At 35.8% G+C, this 22101-nt stretch overlaps 1 protein-coding gene and 1 long non-coding RNA gene across 3 annotated transcripts in view; one reads left to right on the forward strand and one right to left on the reverse strand.

Annotated features, from left to right (window-relative positions):
- LOC149807729 (R-spondin-2-like) overlaps positions 1-22101 on the forward strand; it is a 104928-nt gene that overhangs the window by 29253 nt on the left and 53574 nt on the right. The gene's annotated exons all lie outside the window — the stretch shown is intronic.
- LOC149807730 (uncharacterized) lies at positions 7152-21671 on the reverse strand. The gene is made up of 2 exons (XR_016416607.1): positions 21509-21671; positions 7152-8350 (listed from the first exon to the last, which is right to left on the reverse strand). It is a non-coding gene; the product is annotated as an uncharacterized LOC149807730 (long non-coding RNA).

The following is a 22101-nucleotide window of genomic DNA, read 5'->3' on the forward strand; positions in this document are numbered from 1 at the left end:
CTTGATTAACGAGGAAATCACTATTCTCTTTAGGCTTTCCACGGAGTCGACTACGTTTCCTCTTCCAGGAAAGTTTCAGGCTAAAGAATATCGACTAAGGTCGTCACTTTAAAGTCTGATTGCTCTAAAGTGTACGCCCAAATTTATTCTGCCCAATCGTAGGCAGCGGTCGCTAATGTTTCCCAAAGAAATAATTCATTTCATCAGGTTTAGACAGCTCTGAATCTGTGAATGAAAGTGCGTGACAATTTCCTTTTGAAAAAAATGATAAGTGGAGATAGGTTCCTACCAAGCAGTTAGTGTTGGTAGCTCAAATATTTACTTTCTAAGGACCGTGTTAAGATACCCCGGTCAATTTCAGTGAGTTGGAATGCTGCCCCTTTGAAGTTTACACTGATATGGGGGGTTGGGGGTTGCGTTGAACAAAGAAAGGTCGAAGTGCCCCTTCACAAAATCTTTTCTGGCTTAAATGCGATACAATTTTAATGATCAATGCATTCAGCTTTAAAGTTCACTGCAATGCAAAATTCGACACTTCACAATATGTTCACCGGCATTTCTCTGAGAGGCTGGACTGTAAACAAAGCAACGTGCAATGGAACACATATTTCACTTCCGGATCATCATCAATACCTTTTTACTCACTGTGCACTGTCACCGAAACACACACATACAACCACACCATAAGCTCCTATGCTAAAGAACAAACAATTACCTTTAAATCCATACCAAGAATGCCTTCATCTAACTCTTGAATCACCACCAAAAGTAGACAGGCATAAAAGTGTTCTAAATATGGACTGGGACTTAATTCGTGGGTACTGAACCGGAACTAATAGTTGTGATCTAATTCCATATCGGACGAGGCGACTAATGGACTAATGTTGCCCACAAGTCGGATAATCTCGGCTATTGATGCCATAAAAAAGAAAACATGCCATGGATGTATATCGGCGCAATAATTTACAGAAAAAAATCATACATTTTGTTCACTGAAAATAGCTGCACTAAAAAGAAACCGCAGGTTATTCTGACTGTTTCTACGATTGCATTGACTGTAGGCTCGATTGAGAAGGTGCAAATTAAAAAAAAATTGTTCGGTACCTTCGCAACTTCTCGGTCAATTCTTGTGTTCTATGTACCCGATGTGGTCCCAGTTGAATCTATTTGTGTACATTCTAGTTACAATCCACGTGATTAACCTCAGAGTTTGGAATGAGTTGCCGGGCGATCTCAGTGGTTAGTGAGCCGGACTCTTGAACGAAGGAGGCGGGTTCGAAGCATACTATTGGCTCCACATGGGCCGCACTCTGTGGCCTTTACTCGATCTAGGTACTTCACAGCAACTGGCTTTTTCACAAAATAACCCGCAAGTGTACCTGTGCCGCAAACACTAAACAAAACCAAATTAATAACTCCTAGAAGAGCTGGCCTTTGAGTTATAAACTTTTGAAACGGAGAATGATTTTTTTGCTGGAAACTTCATTATGTAACATTTTTCAGGGCAATTCATTAACTTTTCATTTCTATCTAACACCTGTGAACTGTATACATTGCAACTATACTAGTGTAGTTCCTTACATTTTTTGTGTGAAATCAGTGCATTATCTGTAGGTGCAGAGGAGTCAAAAAGATCTTACTTTTGGTAATATTGTAATTTCTGGAAATAGTTGCATTTGAATAAATTTTTTAATGAAGATGACCTTTCCGGAACCGGATGAATCAAACCTGTTGAATTTGACATTGTATGCAAAGGCCGAGATGCCGAATTCAATAAACCTATTTATTGTTTATTTATTGGAAACTCTGACAGTACATGGTCTGGCTCTGATTCATTAGTTTCTTTAAATGTTCGTTAATTACATATCGTTTTGTAAATCGATGGAAGATGTAAATTCCTCGGAGAAAAGGTTAAACTACCCTTTTATACAGGTCAAAAGAACCCCACTGTCGCTCCTTTACTCTCGCACCGACACTGGGTTTTGAAGTATTTTGCAATAGATCCTTTTGAAAGAGATACAATTAATATAGTTGTATTATAGCGTTTTATGGTGGTCTACTCATGCAGCTTACAAAGCGAGGACCTTTCAATATTGAAGAGTTTCGACAAAGGATGAATGCGTCCTTTATTGAAGCAATAACGACGGCTCGTAAACAAGGTCTGATCGGTTAATGTCAGACCAAATTTATTACATACAGCAATACAACCCCCAAAGCTGAAAACTAATTTTCTACCTCATAATTTGAGCCATTTATTATATTCCCGCACTGTTCGACAACGGCTACATGTTACACATCTGCACCACCTTGCAAATGACTCTTTTAAAATGTCTACAACGTGTGGGGCTGGAGTACGTTTAGAAAGCAAGTAAACCCATCAATACACGGTAAAAAGAATTAGTGCTAACAAGATTCGTTGGGGTTGTGTGTACTGCATAGCAAGGCGTACAAGCTGCACTTTTTAACACTTGTTGCATATGAGTCCTTCATCTCGTTATTCCATCACCATCTCCACCAGAACCGCTTGCACAGCTATAATTGACACTGATTGTGACCATGCTTCAATAAAAAGAAGATAAAAAAAAGACAGAGCGTCCAATGGATCTGTGAGGTTTTCAGTTAAAAAATGAATGTTTGTAATGTTGATATATACTTGTGCTCCGTTGCACATTAGATGCCTCTGCTTAGGAATATTATTAGTGGTACTTACCGAGCCAAGTCTATTAATGGACTGAGTCACAGTCTGACTAGCCCGTATGCTCACCCCCCACAAATATGCAAGCCTGTCAAAAATTTGAAATAAAATAAATACATAATCTGCGTGAGGAAAAACCTATTTAATTAATAATCTTTAAATTCATTTACAATTAAAGATACAGTGTATTACATGCCAAAGATTTGTATTCCATTGATTTCGTATATACTGATACACTTACATGTACAAAGGATCTGAAGCACACACACACACGCACAAACACACACACACTCACACATATACACACACATACATGCATACATTCATACATACATACATACATACATACATACACACATACATACATACATACATACATACATACATACATACATACATACATACATACGTACGTACGTACGTACATGCATACATAATGGAGTTTGCACTATTTACGAAAGACGACTATCAACGTGACGGTGAATATAGTAGCACTTGGAGCATCGCGGATCTTATACGATAATTTCTTAAGGTATTAAACTCAAATAAATGTCTAGTACAATTACAGTTCCTATTACATTTTGGAATTGCTCCCACGAGAAATAGATTTAGCTTTCTGTTTGATGCGTGCAATATAGTATATAGACCTGTATATGCTATATACATTTTGAACGTATTAAGTTCAAGAAAAGAGTACATTCAAGCTTGGAATGATGGGTAATTTTGAAGTTTGCATTTTCTCTCCTATTTTTACAAGATACAATGCTTTGACCCATATTTGATTAGGTGGCCATGGATATAAGTGCAGTTCATGCGCGTCAGTCGTGTTCTGTTATTAGTAAAATGTCATGCAATAACAAAACAGTATTGCAAATATAGTTTGCCTTGTCTGTAGGGTGAAAAAAAATCAAAATACAATATAAGAAGCAAGGTCGGCATCCTGTGGCGCGAATTGGGGGAGATTAGCCCCGGGCGCCAGGTCAAGGGAGCACCGTCGGGATTATTTTGTTTGTTATGTTTTGGCAGCTGAGATTTTCATAGCATTTCACTTTCACCTTGGTGTAACAAACGCAGTTCTTCACAAAACTTATGTTTAGTAGCGATGAGGAGGGAGGGTAGCAAATGACATCAAAATATTCTCTGTAACCAGGTACTGACGCTGCTAAAGAAAATTGCCTCCGGGATCGCCGGCAGTGGTTTCACTAAAGAACATTGTGCCCGGTCGATTTGAACCTTTTGTCAGTATGGGTTACAAGTAAGACCAAATGTATAAAATTAGCTCGCCACTGGTAGAAATGGGAAGTGTTAGTTTCAACGTCTCCCTGGCAGACTAGGGGCCCCGAGTGGCCGAGTGGTCTAAAGCGTTCTCCGTTACGGATCACTGCCATCTCACCTCTGCCAGCGCCGGTTCGAGTCTCAGATTCAGCCAATGTAGGTATGTGAGAAAGCATGCCAGTAGCTTCTCGTGGGTCGGTGGTTCTTTCTGGGGTTTTCCCGGGTTCTTCCTCCACCATTAATACTGGCCGCCATATATAGCCTATCGTGTGCTGAAAAATGGCGTTAAACCCCACAACAACAACAACAAAAAAATCCCTGGCAGACTACCTCTTAGAATCGAACTGCATCATATTCGTACCTTCGAGGTCAGTATTACGGATCACACTTAGAATGTAAACGGATCACACTTCAAATGTAATGCCGATGGCTGCCTTTCGGACCACCACGGCTATTAACTAACCAAGGATTGCCAGAAAAGTTTCCAGTGCATCGAACTATATTTTCATATTGACCTTCTGGGCGAACCCTACCTTCAATCAAATCGCACAGTAGCAGAGGTATTCCGAATGGGTTTCTTTATATATCAGAGGAATATACTTTTGCACCACGGAAATAGCCGAGGATGCCCGAAAGATTGTACTAGCTATCAGTTCGATGGTCCCGTTAGAAAATAATCCGGAGTGGTATATCTGATAAATCTAGTTCAGTAATAGAAGACGCCCCGTTGAGATGTTAAAACAGAGATCAAGGGCATCATTAAGAATTCTTCGTTTAAGTGTGGTTTCCATAACATTTATGACCAGGCCAATTTTTTTCAATCAAAATAGTTTGTATTATCACAGCTGATCTCACTCTACACTAAGAGATAAATTACATTAGTTTTAAGGTGCATCTGTATTCAGTAATTCCAACAAATAACCCACTTCATAGTGTTGATATCAGTTAGAATATTAACGCTCTTACTTGCTTTTCTTTTTGTTTCTTTGTTACCCTTTTTGGTTTGTTTTTTACTTTCACTCTCTCAGTTACCAACAGTAGAGAAGAATTCAATTGTTTCGGCGGCCTAAATGGTTACAGCGCCTGTCTCGGATACGGGAGGTTTCGAGTTCGAACCGCGGCCGAGTCATACCAAAGACTTATAAAAATGGTACTAACAGCTGCCTCGCCAGTCGCTCTGCTTTAGGAGGATAGTGTTAGGGCTGGTCGGCCTGGTGTCAGGATAATGTGACTGGGTGGGACATGAGGCTACGAGTCTGTGCCACGATGCCCCAATGCTAGACAATATTATAGAAATGCCACTTTGTTGACATCGTATAGATGTGGCTGAAAAGTCGTTGAAGCTATTCTAAAAATCATACGTACCTACTTACATACATTTTTGTACCTTTGTAACAAAATTCTTTCTATCACGATTCAGCAAAACCAACATCAGGTGAAGAAATTATTTTTTTTATTTATATGTAGATGACCTGATTATATTTTCACGGCATTATATCATTGGTCCTAATGTTCACATGTTTCTCTAAAATAATCTTTTTGAGATTTTATGGGTTGAAAATCTTGTTAACACAATTAAGCAAAATCACTCTAGGTAGAGAAATAAAACCTTTTCTATGCGTTTGTAAGTATATATAGATGACACAATTAGATGTCTGAGCTATTTTCAGCGGTTTGACCACCTTTTATCATTTTTTAACTTTCCTGATTTAAATATTACTTCCGTTGTGCGAATGTACGTGTTGTACATATGCATATCGAGTGTTTTTATTTTGCTTCTGAAATATTTTAAAAGTATTTATATGTTTTCTTATCCTTTTGTATTGTAGTTTTAACACTGTGTACTTAATGCCGCCTATAGCAAATTAACGTGTCAAACTTATTCCCAAGTGGCGCTTTTGCTCCTTTTGAAACGCCATTGCCACCGTAAGTTGCAATCGTCTAGCTGCAGTGCCTGCTCATAGGTTTAGTTAATTTTTCAAGGACTTGCAAACAAAGAAAAGGAAAATAGGGAAATCTGAAACCTTTTCGCAACATCTCGATCATTTTAAGTAATAGCTCACTTTCAACCTTTTCTCGCTACAATTTGACGCAAACAATGACTGACATGATAACTCAAAACGAGGCTGACCCTGGGGTCAAACGGTTTGTGCAGGTAGTATCGTGTTTGACTGAAATTCTGTTCGCCGAATCTTACTCAGAAACAATTTAAAAAAAGAAAGAAACAAAATAAAAAAATCTCGTACTCTATTCGAATCACCTTTGCTATTTATGCTATTGGTTGTTTTCACAGACTTCACGATTGAGTACGCAAATACCCAAAATGCAACGAGCGCGCTCCTTGCGCCGCCATTTTGAGTCCCTAACGAACCTTTGTCAGCATTAGTCATCACGTACCTTCAGTATATTAATCTGATTTAACTGTCGATAAGGACATTTACTTCATCGAAACGATACATAGATTATACTTGAAATTAAGTGCCCTATAGCACCAAAATAAAAATAAAGCTGGAAGTTCCCTTGCTTATATCGAAAGACAGAATAGTGAATTTGAACCGTAATCGTGTATATTGCTATCAAATAGAAATGCAGTTATTTTTTGTACAAACGGACACTAATGACATTTTTAAAAAGTGTTTCGTATCATATTCCTAAGCTTGTCATCTTGAAACAGTATTTCCGGACAATGATTTTCGGGATATTAATATCAGTTACGAATTAAAATTTCAGAGCATGTGTTTTATGCCAGAACTATTATGTACAAATACCTTTCGCGTCAACAGGTGTTTGTGCCAAAGACAGTTGACAAACCAATTTAATTAGTATGGTCAAATACTGTATTTATGGTGGAGATGAAGGACGAAGGATGATATCGAATGAAAGCGATAACCGTTCAAAGAAGTTTCATTTTCAGCGTATTCAAACGAAACATCTGTCTAACGGAACATGACTTTGTGTCGAATGTCAAAACTAAATATTCCTGAAATACTTTTAGAAATATGAAATTATATATCAACAATTAGCTTTTTAACTTGAACGATAACCAAATTAACAGATTTCAGCCTATGAAAATTAAAAATCATTATATGTTTCTATTTGTTTTTGCATCCATTTGTTTATGCGTTTGTTTATCGATCGATCGATGTTTATCGATTTGTTTATGAAAGAATAACAAAGATGGTTGATATTTGCATGTTTTACTTGAAGAACACAAATAGAAATGTCAGGCATTTAGTCTCGTGCGGTTGACATGCACAACAAAATGTGATGTATTATTATATTCATACGCACAAAATTCGACGCACCTTCGTAACAAATTATGCTGGAAGAACAACATTATTAGGTGCCGGTTTGCGGGGCTAGGGACTCAAAACGGCGGATATGGAAGTACGCACGTTTTGTGACGTCACGTGAAAAGAACGGATTGGACTGACTGTTGGATTAACTGCATTTTTAACTTCTCGGTCAATCCTTGTTTCGTTAATAGACAAGGTGGCCCGAATGGTGTCTGTTGAAATACGTTCGAGCTATATAGTACGTCAGAATGATCATGAAGTTGTGAATAACGCTAACAGTTCGTTGTCGACACTTGGGGCCTATACGTTCATTATAGTCTTATAAAAATGAAGGAACTGTGTAACATTATAGGAATGTAATGTTCATCAGAGGAAAGATTGTGATAATATGGAACAATCTGCTAGAGTTATAGTTGCCGTAATTGTTAACTACACCATGAAATCACGCTTATTAGTGTTATCATCATCATCCCACATAGTTTTATCGCTAAGACGTTTACAGTCATTCACGACTTCCAGTCCATCGCTTTAATTATGTGTATGATTTCACGCTGTAAGAAATCTAATTATTTTCAGTGAATTCTTGCAATTCAGATTTAATATCTGCACATATTAGTAACTCTTTTGGTTGCATAAAAGCATATGTTTACGAATACATTACAGAAAGAAATAATAAAACATTTCGAGAAGAAGAAAAAACATCGAAAACAATCCCATCCACCCAGAAATGTCTCCTATGATTATTGCTTCTCCGTGTAAATTATCACCTTAAATTAATAAAGATAAAAATTACCAGGAAACTGAAGCTATAAAAACGTGGATTACATTTTCCTTAGGTATTTGTATACCACATAATAGCTAACTGTATGATTTAGACAACAGTTTTCCAGTACCACAGTTTTCAACAAAATTGGTAATGAACAGTGTAACCAAGACGAAAAGCTCCGAGTCCAGGTCGGAAACTGGTGGCACCGGAATGGGACGTTTCACCGTAGAGAGCTCTGGTGCATTATTTCATTTCTCGTAAGATTAACGGCTCACACGTGAAAGCTGATGTCATCACACATAACTGCAATCTCATCGCCTAGACAATAAAATTGAAAGCGCATTATTAGAGATATATTATATTAGATGACAGGCTAAATAAAACTCTTTATTATCGAGCTGGGAAAGACACATCTTAAACGTAGGCGTTGGGATTGACCACAAACACTGAAAGCAGTCATACAGATCTCCGATTGATAGCCTTGATGTCTTCCGTGACGGTTTAAATGTCAGATTTATGAGAAAACGGAATATTGTTCTCACTCAGACTAAGCATGAGTCATTGGATTAATTCTGAGTCAGACAACATTCATATGTGATAGTACTGTCCTGCTATTTCAATGTCAAGGATATCTATTTTGTAATGTTGATTGAACAGGAAAATATGCCTTTTAGGTTGGAGCTTCTACATTATTCAGATCCTGTCTTGGGATTGCCGTTGCGTCCAGACACACACACGCACACACATACCTACCTACCTACCTACATATCTGCATATATACATACATACATACAGACAGACAGACATAATTACATGCATACATACATACATACATACATACATACATACATACATACATACATACATACATACATACATACATACGTACGTACGTACGTACGTACGTACGTACGTACATACATACATACATACATACATACATACATACATACATACATAGATACATACATAAACTCACTGTTGCTATCCATTGAGAGGTTAGTGTTAGGACTGGTCGAACTGGTGTCAGGATAATGTGACTAGGTGGGACATCATGCTACATGTCTTCGGCATGATGCCCCAATGCTAGACATCAATATAAGCTGCCACACTGCAGACGTCGTAGCGATATGACTGATTTTTTTTAAAAGTTACGTTAAAAATCCAAATCACACACACACACACACACACGCACACACACACGCACGCACGCACACACACACACACACACACACACACACACACACTGATGCTATCCTATATATTTTCACGCGTCCAAGTTGTTATTCCTCTTCCGCGTTTTCAACGCTTTTGGACAACACTAGATATTTATGTTTAAAATCTACAAAGAAACTGAAACTGATTTTTTATAACATGAATTTAAGAAAAAAAATATGTATACCACGATTCTTGTATTTTATAAGTAAATAAATCATGATATAACAAAGGGCAAATATTTTGTCTTAATATGGTTAAAAACTTAACGAATGCAAGATTATATTCAAGATGGAATTGATGTGAACATTCAATGCCTGATGCAGTCTTAATATTAAAGCTCTGCCGGGCAATTGACATGCATTGATCAGATTTTCGTCAAGATTTTGATCAGTCTGATTTCAAATTTGTAAAATCAGCGTTTTGTACTTTTGACAAATATCCCATGACTTCAGCAAGAAATCGATTAGAAAGTGGAATATTGAAGAAAATAAAAACATTTAACAAAATAAATTCACTTTAACATCACCATAAACAATTAAAAAATTTTTTTAAAAAAAATAATAATTACTGAGTTCCGAATATCTGAAATGAAGAAAAAATGTCTATTGAACAAGTTTAATATCTTGAAATATACAGAGATTTCAGATTGAAACGCTCTCTTTTAAGATAACCTTCAAGAGTAAATGTAAAACTAGACCCTTATATGACACCAACAAGTTTATAATTTCTGAAAAGTGTTTATTTTCATCATTATATATTGAGGGCACTATTTTTATATCCCTTTCCCTCGTGCAAGTTTGTTTGCATTTTGTAAGTAAGTTTGTTCTAGTGTAATCAGTGCCTTGAAACCAAAACGATCGCTATTATGGTATTTCGTTTATTTGTTTGTTTGTTTTCTGGTCATGGTTTACTGTTGGAATGGATGGTGGGTGGGTGTGGGACTGCGACACGTCTGCTCAGTAGAGCCTATATGGTGATGTTTGTAATCATTGGGCGGGCATGTATTCTTGATCTGAAGTTGTACTATTTGTTTGTCTCCTTGTCCATTCCCGCCTTCTGCTATGGCCGCAGTATTGTTTGATTATCTGATTGTTTATTCCTGTCGTCCTCATGGGCCAACTGCAGTATTGCTTCATTTTCTCTTTCTCTTTTCCTACCGGCTTAATGTGATAGATGTAGTACTGCTTATTTCCCCTTTGTATATTCCTACCATCTTCATGGGCCGGCCTACTGCAGTACTACTTGGGTTGACTATAGTGCTGCTCCATTTTCTCGCAGTCTATTCTTGCTCTCCTCATGGGCCGGCTTTAGTACTGCTTAGGCCAAGCACTGCTTTTTTTTTCGTTGCCTACTTTTGCCGTCCTCGCAATCGGCTGCAGTATTGCTTCAGCCGACTTGCTTCTTTTTCTCGCTGTCTATTATTGCCATCTTGCCATCTTCACGGGCCGGCTGCAGTACTGCTTGGATCGAATGTTGTACTTTTTTATTTTCTCGTTGTCTTTTTTTTTTTTGCTGAAGTAATGCCTGGACCGACTGCAGCACTCTTTCATTTCCTCGTTCACTCTTCCTACCGTCCTCATCGGCCGGCTGAAGTTCTGCTTGTCTCGTTGTCTTTTCTTGCCGTCTTCATGAGTCGGCTACAGTGTCATGGTGAAAATAATTGATAGAAGACGCACTGATGCACTGAACGTAATTTTAGAATGTATGACGTCAGATAATAATGTCATATTTCAGACAGTCTTAAAAGGCAAGACATTTTAGAACTGGTTCTGATCACCTGTGGCTTAGTCTGACCGCTTTGAGCTTAAACGCATTCACTTTAATTACCTAGGTATAAATGTTTACATATCTGAAGAAAATACATGCTTCATTGAATACTTTTGAAACTTTATCCTGAGTAATGTACCATCAGTTACAGAACTAGGACTGCAAAGTAATTTTCGAAACTTAAAAATCAATAGAAAATTGAGATTAACTTAAACATCAACCCATTGAGGAATCACCATTTGGAATATCTTCGGCCTTTTCGATCGCATGCTGAATACGTTATTCGAAAAATAGAAGACGATATTCTGAATGAGGGAATGACGTCAGAATATAATGATGCAGAAAAAGCCTGGCGGTGGTCAGTCCAAATTTACCGTTTGATGACTCAGGAATACCATCATGTCTTATAGAAACTGACATTGTTTGATGACTCAGGAATACCATCATGTCTTATAGAAATTGACATAGTTTGATGACTCAGAAATACCATCATGTCTTATAGAAACTGACATAGTTTGATGACTCAGGAATACTATCATGTCATATAGAAACTGACATATTTTGACGTAAATTTTGTTTGTGCCTTCCAATGCATCGAATATATTAATATCATTCCTCTCATTAATCTACAGCAGGTACGTCTTGTACTCTATCCATGAATGTCACTAAAATTATAAAACTTCTCCAATTACCTACATTCAATGCATAGTACAAGTAAACCCTGTCTTTAGATCACTCACTTTCATTTTGCTTGTGACTGATTGCATGTAATTTAAAGATGTATTGTTTTTGAGTCGTTCGAACAGGAGGTTTAATTTGTTTTGATATAGTTATCATATTTTTTAAGGGTTCGCTCAAATATTCTCTTTTGACGGTGTAATAAAAGCAGTGGAGAGAAAACTATTCATTTTTCCTGCTTTTCAGGGATTCATTTTGAAGATAAGAAGACTATATACCAACAATAAATTCCTCTACCTCCAATCCCCTCTTTTTACGCAACGTTTGTTACTTTGTTAAACATTGGAAGTATTTCACTCATAGTGATATATTTTAATTAATTTAGTGTAATGTTTTCCTGTTATAAAGCCCTGTTTGGCAACTTGGTTTTATAATGCTGTGACAAAAATAACAATATTGTGTCTGATCCCCTTAGTGCCTGTATGACTGGTACTTGACCAGAGTAAAGAGGGAATAAAGAAATACAGTAAAAGAAATGTATGCGCTAGAAGCCGATTAATTTACAGACTGTATTGAAAAACTGCAGTGTACCAAATGTGCTGGACTTTCACTACTTAATCTACAAGAATCTGATGCACGGTGACAAATACGCACATGGTAGCATCCAAAAGATAGCTTGCACACTAGTGTCAGTTTTATTAATTTCGGTATATTTTATCAAAATAATAATAATTATAATAATTTACATCACTTGTTTTTCCTATGCCATATCAGCAATTGAAATTATATCTGGGAGAGAGACGAGGTGAATCAGTCCAAGGCAAAAAAGAAGAAAAAAGACCTTGTAGAAATTCGTGTTTGTTCACCCCTTCTTAATTTTAAGAAATTCCCGTCGCAAATAACAAACATTCTCTCTCTCTCTCTCTCTCTCTCTCTCTCTCTCTCTCACGTCTTGATTAATTTTATTTGCTGTTGACCAGCGATGTGATTAGGTCTATTATATGGTGTCACGGATATCATCCGCAGCGCATTCTTTAGGCATACGTGAAATATTGTATTGAAGTGAAGGTGCAAATATCCCCTTAATTTAATTCGGGTCGTTATTAATATTTTCCTTTCTAACGTGCGAATGCATGAAGCAAGACAAATGTCACCCATGCGGTCCAACTTGCAATTAATTCGTCTAGAGCCAAATTGTCTGTGTTACAAGCCTTGTTCATATTCAGAAATGAAATGCTGGTCACTTTAAATTATGCAAGAGAGATCACAAGTCATTAATTTTAATATAATAATAGTAGTAGTTTCTGGACTTTCAGAGTCATTACATACTTTGAAATAGGGTAAGAGAACAGCAGTGGTTAGGGGTAATTGTTTTAGGAATACAAAAGTTTATGCTTTAGTGGAACCATCCTTTACTTAAATATTGTAGTTGTTTTAATATTTCATGGTGTATCATGCGAAAATTCTTCCAGATCGGCACAAGGTTTTACTGTGTAGTATACAGGATTCGAAATAAAGTCTAGCATACTAATATCAGTGAAATGCTTCAGCAAGAGGTTTACAAGAATTGAACAACAATATACATGCGAAAATACAAAAATTTGTCTTCATAATTCACGTTATTTAGCAGCTATACTTGCAATTTTAAGGTCTCCTACTCTCTTTAATCCTGTAAGTTTATTATTTTTATTGGTACATGGGAATGAACATTAATTTTTCTCGCCCATGGATAAATGTTTGAGCATGCGCATAATAATCCAGGTTGCTAAGAGGTTTGTATTTTAAAGCACTTGCAAATCAAGGAAAATGATCGATATATACATTTCAAATTGTGGATATATCGAATGAGTTACGATAGATTGTTTGTACCTTTTTGGCGGCACACTGAGATGAAGCTCGTGTTAAAACATGGGCATGGTAACTCTATTTCATCAGCAATACCTGCTTTCGTTTAAAATATTAAGTCCAATAAGAGGTTTTGACGTGTGTCTCCAAATACGTATGCAAACCGAAATGGTTGAGGCTGAAGAATCTGTGTTGAACACAGCTAAGTTCCTCGTCTCGAAACACGTAGAAAATGGACGTGGATGTGGTAACGGACCGCGTGTCATTGATTAAGACGCATGCAAAAACAAAATGATAAATATCAGTGCAAATACCGACATTTTACATTTGAAATTCAAAATACATAGGCGTGAATAAAAAAAATTCAAAAGACACTTCCATGAGACATACAATCGGTTTTTCTAAATTCAGCGTACTTTGGTGTTTATTGTTTGTCTTGTTTTGGATTGTCTTTGACAAAGACTCACTGCAAGTTTAAACTATTTATGCTTGTTAATACTCGCGTTTTCACTTTTCGTTGTCAGTGTGTGTGTGTGTGTGTGTGTGTGTGTGTGTGTGTGTTCTTATGTGCATAAAGAATGCTCTGAATAAACTCGTATCAGGTCGATGATATCGCGTTTATTACGCCTTTCAAGCTTAGCCCTGGCAAATTCTTGTACACGCAACTACTGCATTGATTTATATCATGGCGACGCAGACAGACGCATTTGATTGGGGGACAAGTATAATGCATCTATAACGAGCAATTATTATTGATGGTAAACTGTATTTTGTACAGTCATTTCTTGGGGCGGGTGGGTGGGTAAAGTGTATACAGATGAAGAACCTTAGTAGAATATTTTGGTAGAGTTATTGAAAAGTTAACTTTATTTGGTAAATAAATATTAAAGAATCGATACTACGTGACTTTTTGAACTAACTAAAGAATAGCGACGACTAACAAAAGTAACATGTGCTCAAATTTATGACTGAATTAAGCCAAGGTAAAAACGGCCTCATTATTACAGCAAATTTTCTAACATTTTCTTTGTAATCCTTTGGAATGCCTCTGACAATGTCGTCTATAATTATATTGTTAACTTTTTAGCTTATGGGTTGTCTCTAAAGGGTATAGTTTCATCCTCATTTCCTCAAAAAGGTTACCAGTTAGAACAATTCTCACGGAAACGCCATATGTATAAAGTCTGTACTCGAATTTTCTGTAAAGAAGTTAGTAAATCGTTAGTAAGTCTGACAAGTAGTTGTTGAGAACCATAATTACATTAACCGTCCTGTGACCAACATCTCGCCATACTCTGTTATTATTCACAAACCCATGGCATCAGATTTCCTTTCAACTAATTCTCTACATTACGTTCAAAGTTGTTGACTTTTCGATTAGATAAAACCATATTTAAACTGTACGTAAAAATCACTGGACCGTCAGCGTCATAGGTTTCCGGAACGTGGACACGTGTTACGTATGTATTCTTATAAACACGCTTTGAAATAGACTGCTTATCACCAGAAGTAGAGATATACCAGCTGATACCATTAATTTTATACCAGATCATAGGTGATTAGATTAATAAAGAATTAAAACAGGCCCTATGGTAAACATTTTTGCAAACAAAAACAAAATCAAGAAATTTGTTGTTTTCCTTCTAATAAATAATCACAAGACAGGGAAAATATCCAGTATACAATAATCATCACGACAGCCGAATTGTAAGCAACACCTATTTAACTGGACACCATTTATGTAACACCTTTTACTGGACGAATTAACTTTCATTTATTTAATTTTATGTCAGTTTTTTTAAAAAAAAACAAAGTTTGAAGATGTGCTAATTTTGTATTTAATTTCCCAGACAAAAATGTATGTTACATAATCGTGGAAATAGCCTTGCCATACGCACTGGCTAAGAGACACCATTCAATAATGACAATTTATTTGTATTTGATGCAGTAGAAATATCAACTTTCCTGTACAGGAACGATGTCTGGGATATATGACTATTCTACTGTACTAAATATGAAAGAGACGTTATATATAGTGTTCGGCTACGTTATATTTCCTGGTGGTATTCGACTTGTACACATTCGTGTGATAGGTATCGATTCTACTGACAATACGCGACATACCCTAAAAACTGTCGGGAACAAGTTTTGCACTCTCAGATATCAACTTTTTAATATAATTTTTTACGTATAGAAGACTGCGAAGATAAGCTAGGATCGTAGCATTTTATAAAGATTGAAACAAAACTTTACGTGATTGACATTTCTCACCTAATTTGAATTTGTCTCAAGGATTCGGCTGACCACTCAGATCTTACTCAAATTTCCTACTTTAGTTGATGAAATCCGCATTTAAAGAAAATGGGAAAATTAAATTTGTCGATAAACCATAAACACAAAAAATATAATTTTTACTTTATTTTCCAGTTATTGATCCCTTGTCTTACTAGATTCTTCATATCCTACACAATATTCAACAATTTACAAAATAGTAGTTTGGAATGATATGGTAATTTTACACGTATAATTCTGAGTTTTTAAAAATCTGCATACCTGCAGCTATGACGAAAAATCTGCATAATTCTAAAATATTAGTTTATATGGTGAGCCCTATGACTAGTTTAATAAAAGGAAAAATTATACAGCTCCATAAAATATGGGAAGCATGGAATTTTATTGAAGTCTCAAAACCGCTGACTTTAATCTCCATCATGACAATTAATGGAAATTTAGATAGCACCATTCGATAAACCATTCTCTTGTTTTCAGTTAAGAGAAGGTATGCAAGGAACATTACGCTAAAAATGTCCCTGCATTATTCTTTTAATTTTTTGTTGCAAAATCAATAAAATTATGTGGTGCGACTGGCAGTATAAGAAGCGGACAGAAAATGGCAAGGCAAATTTTAAAAAATCTAAGCTAATAAATAAAATCTCAAACAAATAATGAAACACTCACTGTGTTGCTTATCACAGTATATACATGTGTGTAAGTCGAATCCAACTGCAAACTGCATTGACCCAGATGTGTGTCTATGTAATTTGCTTGGGGTAACCGTTAGAACATCCACAATGATATGCCGAAGCATTATGCGACGGTAAACTAGTATCTGTGTTGCTTGCTATAACCGACTTTTTGTATGCTTAGAAATCTCGCTGCAAATTTACAAAATATTTCAAATACAGAAGCTAAAATTGTATTTCATTCCATTGTATCAAAGCTTTTATCCAGAAATATTATAACACGTGATCAGAAACTGTCCAAGGACTAACTAAAATCTATTACTTCAAACTCCTAAAAATATATAATTCTTAATGTCCATATAACATATATATATATATACTTTAAAGATATAAACCAAGCATTATCCTGTGTGTGTGTGTGTGATTTGGATTTTTAACGTAGCTTTTTAAAAAAATTCAGTCATATCGCTACGATGTCTGCAGTGTGACAGTTTATAGTGATGTCTAGCATCATGACGCAGACATGTATCATGATGTCCCACCCAGTCACTTTATCCTGACACCAGGCCGACCAGTCCTAAAACTAACCTCTTAATGCTGAGCGCCAAGCAAGGCAGCTGTTAGTACCATTTAAAAAAAAAAAGTCATTGGTACGACTCGCCCGGGGATCTAACCCACGACCTCCTGCATCCGAATTTTTGTTTTGTGTAAAATTATTCCAAGCTTTTGAATATGAAGAGAGAAATCAAATTTTGCGCTAGATAGATTTTTGACAGAGTGAAATAGAATGCAACTAATAAAGCAAATTGTTGTCATATATAATTTATCCCATTTATACTTGTAATTCGTTGACATATCAGTTAATTGCAACTCTTTGTACAATTTTCGTTTAAATGTCGTTTACAATGTTTGTTCCTCTCGAATATCTACCTCCGTCACATAAAATACTCAGGGATACCAGTATTCGGTTATTTACGACATCCATGCGATGACAGCGGTAATTGGTAAATAGTTTAGAGCTCCAAGTCTCGACATCGTCAGGTGCGTGTGGCCGTCCAATTATCGTGTTAATGACGAGATAATACGACACAGCAAGGTGGTTGGATATCGAATAACAGATGATTACCATTCTCAACGCAGACGTAATTTATCTGCAAATCACCTACTAATCATAGCCAAAACATATTGATACGGGTGAAGATATATCGCCAAGGGGAAAACCAGAACGACATCAAACACAAGAGACATTGTTTAAACATCTTTGTGTGGTTGCTGTTCAACAGTTTTGATTATTTTTACAGAATTCTGTAGTAGGACAGGTTAAACAACGACTCCTTTTGAATGTCGTTTACATGTTCAAATGATTCTTTGCGCCGGTTTCTGCTAAGCGTTAACAAAGGTTCACTTCATTAGCAAGGTTCCTTCAAAAAGATGAAAAGTGATTAACAAGGTATGAAGAAAAAAAAATAGGCAACTTAATTTGAAATCTGATACAAAGCTTGGAATGAACCACGCGGGTAAATTTTTCACGAATTTTTTATGTTCATGGAATTCCAGCCAACAGTTCATAGTTTGTTTCCTTTTATCAATGATTCTATGATTATCTTTGTATAATGCTGAGGTAACTCACTGACTCCATATTGGATTCCTTTATAACCATGTACAACATCAATTAAAAACATTAGGCTGAGACAGAAAGAAAAATACTAAATGGAAGCTGTGGCATCTCTCTCTCTCTCTCTCTCTCTCGATATGCGTGTGCATGTCTTTATAGAAGTTTAAAATTAAAAAGACCCAAGGCACATAAGCACATTATGTACTACATTTACAATGAAAATGTGGGGAAAATACAACATGCATGTATTTTGAAAAGAACAATATAAAGCTGAAGTAGGCTAGTCTAGTTATAACTACATATAGTTTCAAGAAATATTTAAAAAGTATCATGTACATTGGGCCATACTAAAAAGAAACATCACAGATTTGAAACATCTCAGATAGTTATATCCGTAGTAAGTATTGCATAATTTAACTGGATATATGAAACACACACAGACGTACTCGCGCGTACGCGCGCGCGCACGCGCGCGCACACACACACACATACACACACACACACACACACACACACACCGTATATACTGCAATATAAATCGTGCACAACGGCAAAAACATAGACCAGGAACTGCCTGCGCATTATGTTGTTTATTCAACAGATTACTCCTAAAAAACTGAAAATATCAAGATAGTACAACGGCAGATCTGAACCTGTGCAGTTTGCAGTTGGACTCAATGATAACACACATCTTACAGTAGCGTACCCCAAAGGCAATATAACAAAAACTATTGCGAATTTCCACCCAGCGTTGTTAGAAAAAGAGGTGATTACGTACAAACTGATGGACAAGAGGTAGGATATTGCAATATCCCACACTAAAACGGAGTGATAATAAATCCGTCTGAATTCTTTTCATCAGGCATAATGATAGACGTTTGAAAATGTGTGATACAGAAGTCCACTGCAATTTTCAAAGTGTGAATTAATATATGCCCAGTAACTGTACATATAAACTAATACAAAAAAAGAAGAATAAAAAATGGTTATCCATTTCAAGTTCTTGCTCACCTTGTTTTCATGGTTGACTTATATTTCAAACTGACAAATTTTAACGGAAAAGCTGTTGTTATTAACGGATATATGCTCACTGCATGTAATTAGCGTCGTTATAATGTAATTCAGTATCGGAAATTGAACGTACTTTTAAATTGATACATATGCTTTAAAAAAATGGCATCATAAAGTTTTCGGACAAGGTTAATGTCAAATGTAATCGTCGGATAGAGAAAATATGTTCATGAAATTCTTCATACATCCATTCGCATGCATACAAAGTGTTCATATATCCATTCGCATGCATACAAAGTGTTCATATATCCATTCGCATGCATACAAAGTGATAGTATTTGACGTGGCCTTTATCTTACACAATTTCTTGACACCCGCTCATTGTAAAATTCAAAGTTTGTTGGAATTAGACTGTGTATTTTTTCAAACACGGCTTAGTTTCAAGTCTGGCTTAATTTCGAATTTTGAGGGACATTTGACTTTGTAAACCTAATCGTCTCATTCAAATAATGCAAGAAGAGACAAAGTTCCAACTATAACTTTGTCCTGTAAAATAATAACACGATATTCCCTATAATTTGGTAATGTTGTTCTAATTACTGAACTACAACTACTGCTACTACTACTTGTATTATTATTATTATTATTATTATTATTATTATTATTATTATTATTATTATTATTTTAATATTCTAATTATTATTATTATTATTATTATTATTATTATTATTATTATTATTATTAAACCAGCCTGACCCGTAGCTTTTGTGACTAAAAGACGCAAACAATGGGAAGTCACAAAAACTAGTTATGGGGGAAATGTTCACGTTGAAGCTGGAAAACCCCCACAGATGATTAATGCTACGTTTATTAAAACTGATACGCAGATTAAAGTATTTTCTCGCAAGAAGTGGAAAATGTGACGAACCTATCACATAATGACTTTTGACAAATTTATGTTTTTTAACAAATAAGACTCGTGCTAACAACGCTTATAGGATACTAGTAGACATAAGTTGAATTTCTGTAATAAAGAAAATACGCAATCAATCAATCAATCCACAATCCATCCATCCATCCATCAATTTATCAATGTATCAATTTATCAATCCATCCATCAATTTATCAATGTATCAATCAATCAATCAATCAATCAATCAATCAATCAATCAAACTAACAACATTGACAACAAGAATACTACTACTACTACTAATAATAATATCCTATATTCATCCAAGGTGACATAACTAGCTAACAGCCAGATTACATTGTGGCCCTGTAATTAAAAGAAATACATAGCAAAGATACATATCACTTTTATAAAAGGAAACAAATATCGCAGAAGATAATGCAAATTATACAAAGTTAACACATTGTTGTCACATAAATATTTTACAGCTACCGCTAAAAACGGTATGCGATTATTATTAATTTTTAAAAGAAGGAGTTCTCATTCAAATTTTTATAGAAGTTTCATATCTTAAACGTTGAAACAGCGAGTTCTTGTATGATATCATGCTGAAAACTAGTTCGTAAAAATCTGTACCGGATTTCTCTGTCCAGTTCATTCATCCGTGCCCTCCAGGTTCTTATGTTCCTTACAAACTTAGAAACGTTGAGATACTCTTCAGATAAACTATTTAAGACCTTTGCAAGTAAGAACAGCGTTTCTAAACATAATATAATTCTGAATTGGCTCCCATCTTAAAGTATTGGAAGCAAATGTTTTATTTAATTGTTTCTTTATTTATTATTACGTTACAAGAGTTGACTATCTATATAACGTAGGAACTCAATCAATCAATTAATAAATGAATTACTTCGTCAATCAAAACAAATAAAAGTAAAAGACAGACAGTCAGAATAAATAAACTAGAAGACAAAGTGAACGCGATGGTTACCGTCCAACCTGACAGCAAAAATTCAACTATAGCGGTTGTTTGCTTAAGGAACTATGACGTCTAAGGGATGTTTCTTATTAATTAATCTTTCTTGCAATGTAAATTTATTTCCTCTTTAGGTTGCATTAACGAAAATTTTTGCGTCCAATAATCTTTTTTTTTTAGCATAAAAACAGCACATAACATTCTCCTATCAAACAAAAATTAAACTTTTGGCAATTATTTCTCTCTGCTGTTTGTTTGGCTGCCAGTCTCACTCAAGGAATCCAACTCTACAAGATACGGCTTCATTTTTGGATTCGCAAGAATTATTACTATTGCTTTGAAATTCTTGTCTGCCATTTGCCATGATATTGCCTAAACAAAATGACTGTATTCCCCTTTTAGCCAGTAGGATGTTAGAAAGACTTGTAAACGTTTCAACACTCCTGCAACATTAACAACCAGACAAAGACCTCATAACGGGGTAAAGTTTACCTTCTTAATGTTTCTAGCCCAGAAAACAGTGACTTTACATCTTCAAGTTGTCTTTGAAGAATCCCTGCAATGATCCTTTGTGGCTGGAATCGTTTCCTATTAGTCATGGCGCCCGCCGGGCAGAGCAGAATTTGGCACAAGTAGACACGGCCACGGATTTGAGTTACGCTAATGGAGAAAACAATTACTCGCTCAGCAGACAAAAGGGAGGAATCTAATGATTCTGAAACATTGCGCGGATATTTCACATCATTACAAGCTAAAAATAAGCAATACTGATTTGCATGGGAAAGCGAATACGTGTCAAGTAAAATTATTATTTCTTTTCATTGTACCGTTAAAAACAGGCATATTTGGCAGTCGTCTGCTTAAATGGAGTACCCATGCATCCTTTCGGCTGAAAACTGCACCAAATCGGTTACCTTTATCTTTCCATGTTGATTCCCATTTCAGATGTAATATAGGTCGGTGTTACTTCTCTGATGTTTTCCAAGTTTCGTTTTAAATCTGCTTGAAGTTTCTAACCAGAAATCCCCAACAATAACGATATCCTTTTCGCTTACTTCTGACAAAAATAAATAAAATAAAATATG

Source organism: Sinohyriopsis cumingii, chromosome 1, assembly GCF_028554795.1.
Source record: "Sinohyriopsis cumingii isolate HCF-2022 chromosome 1, ASM2855479v2, whole genome shotgun sequence".
Taxonomy (NCBI): Eukaryota; Metazoa; Mollusca; class Bivalvia; order Unionida; family Unionidae; genus Sinohyriopsis; species Sinohyriopsis cumingii.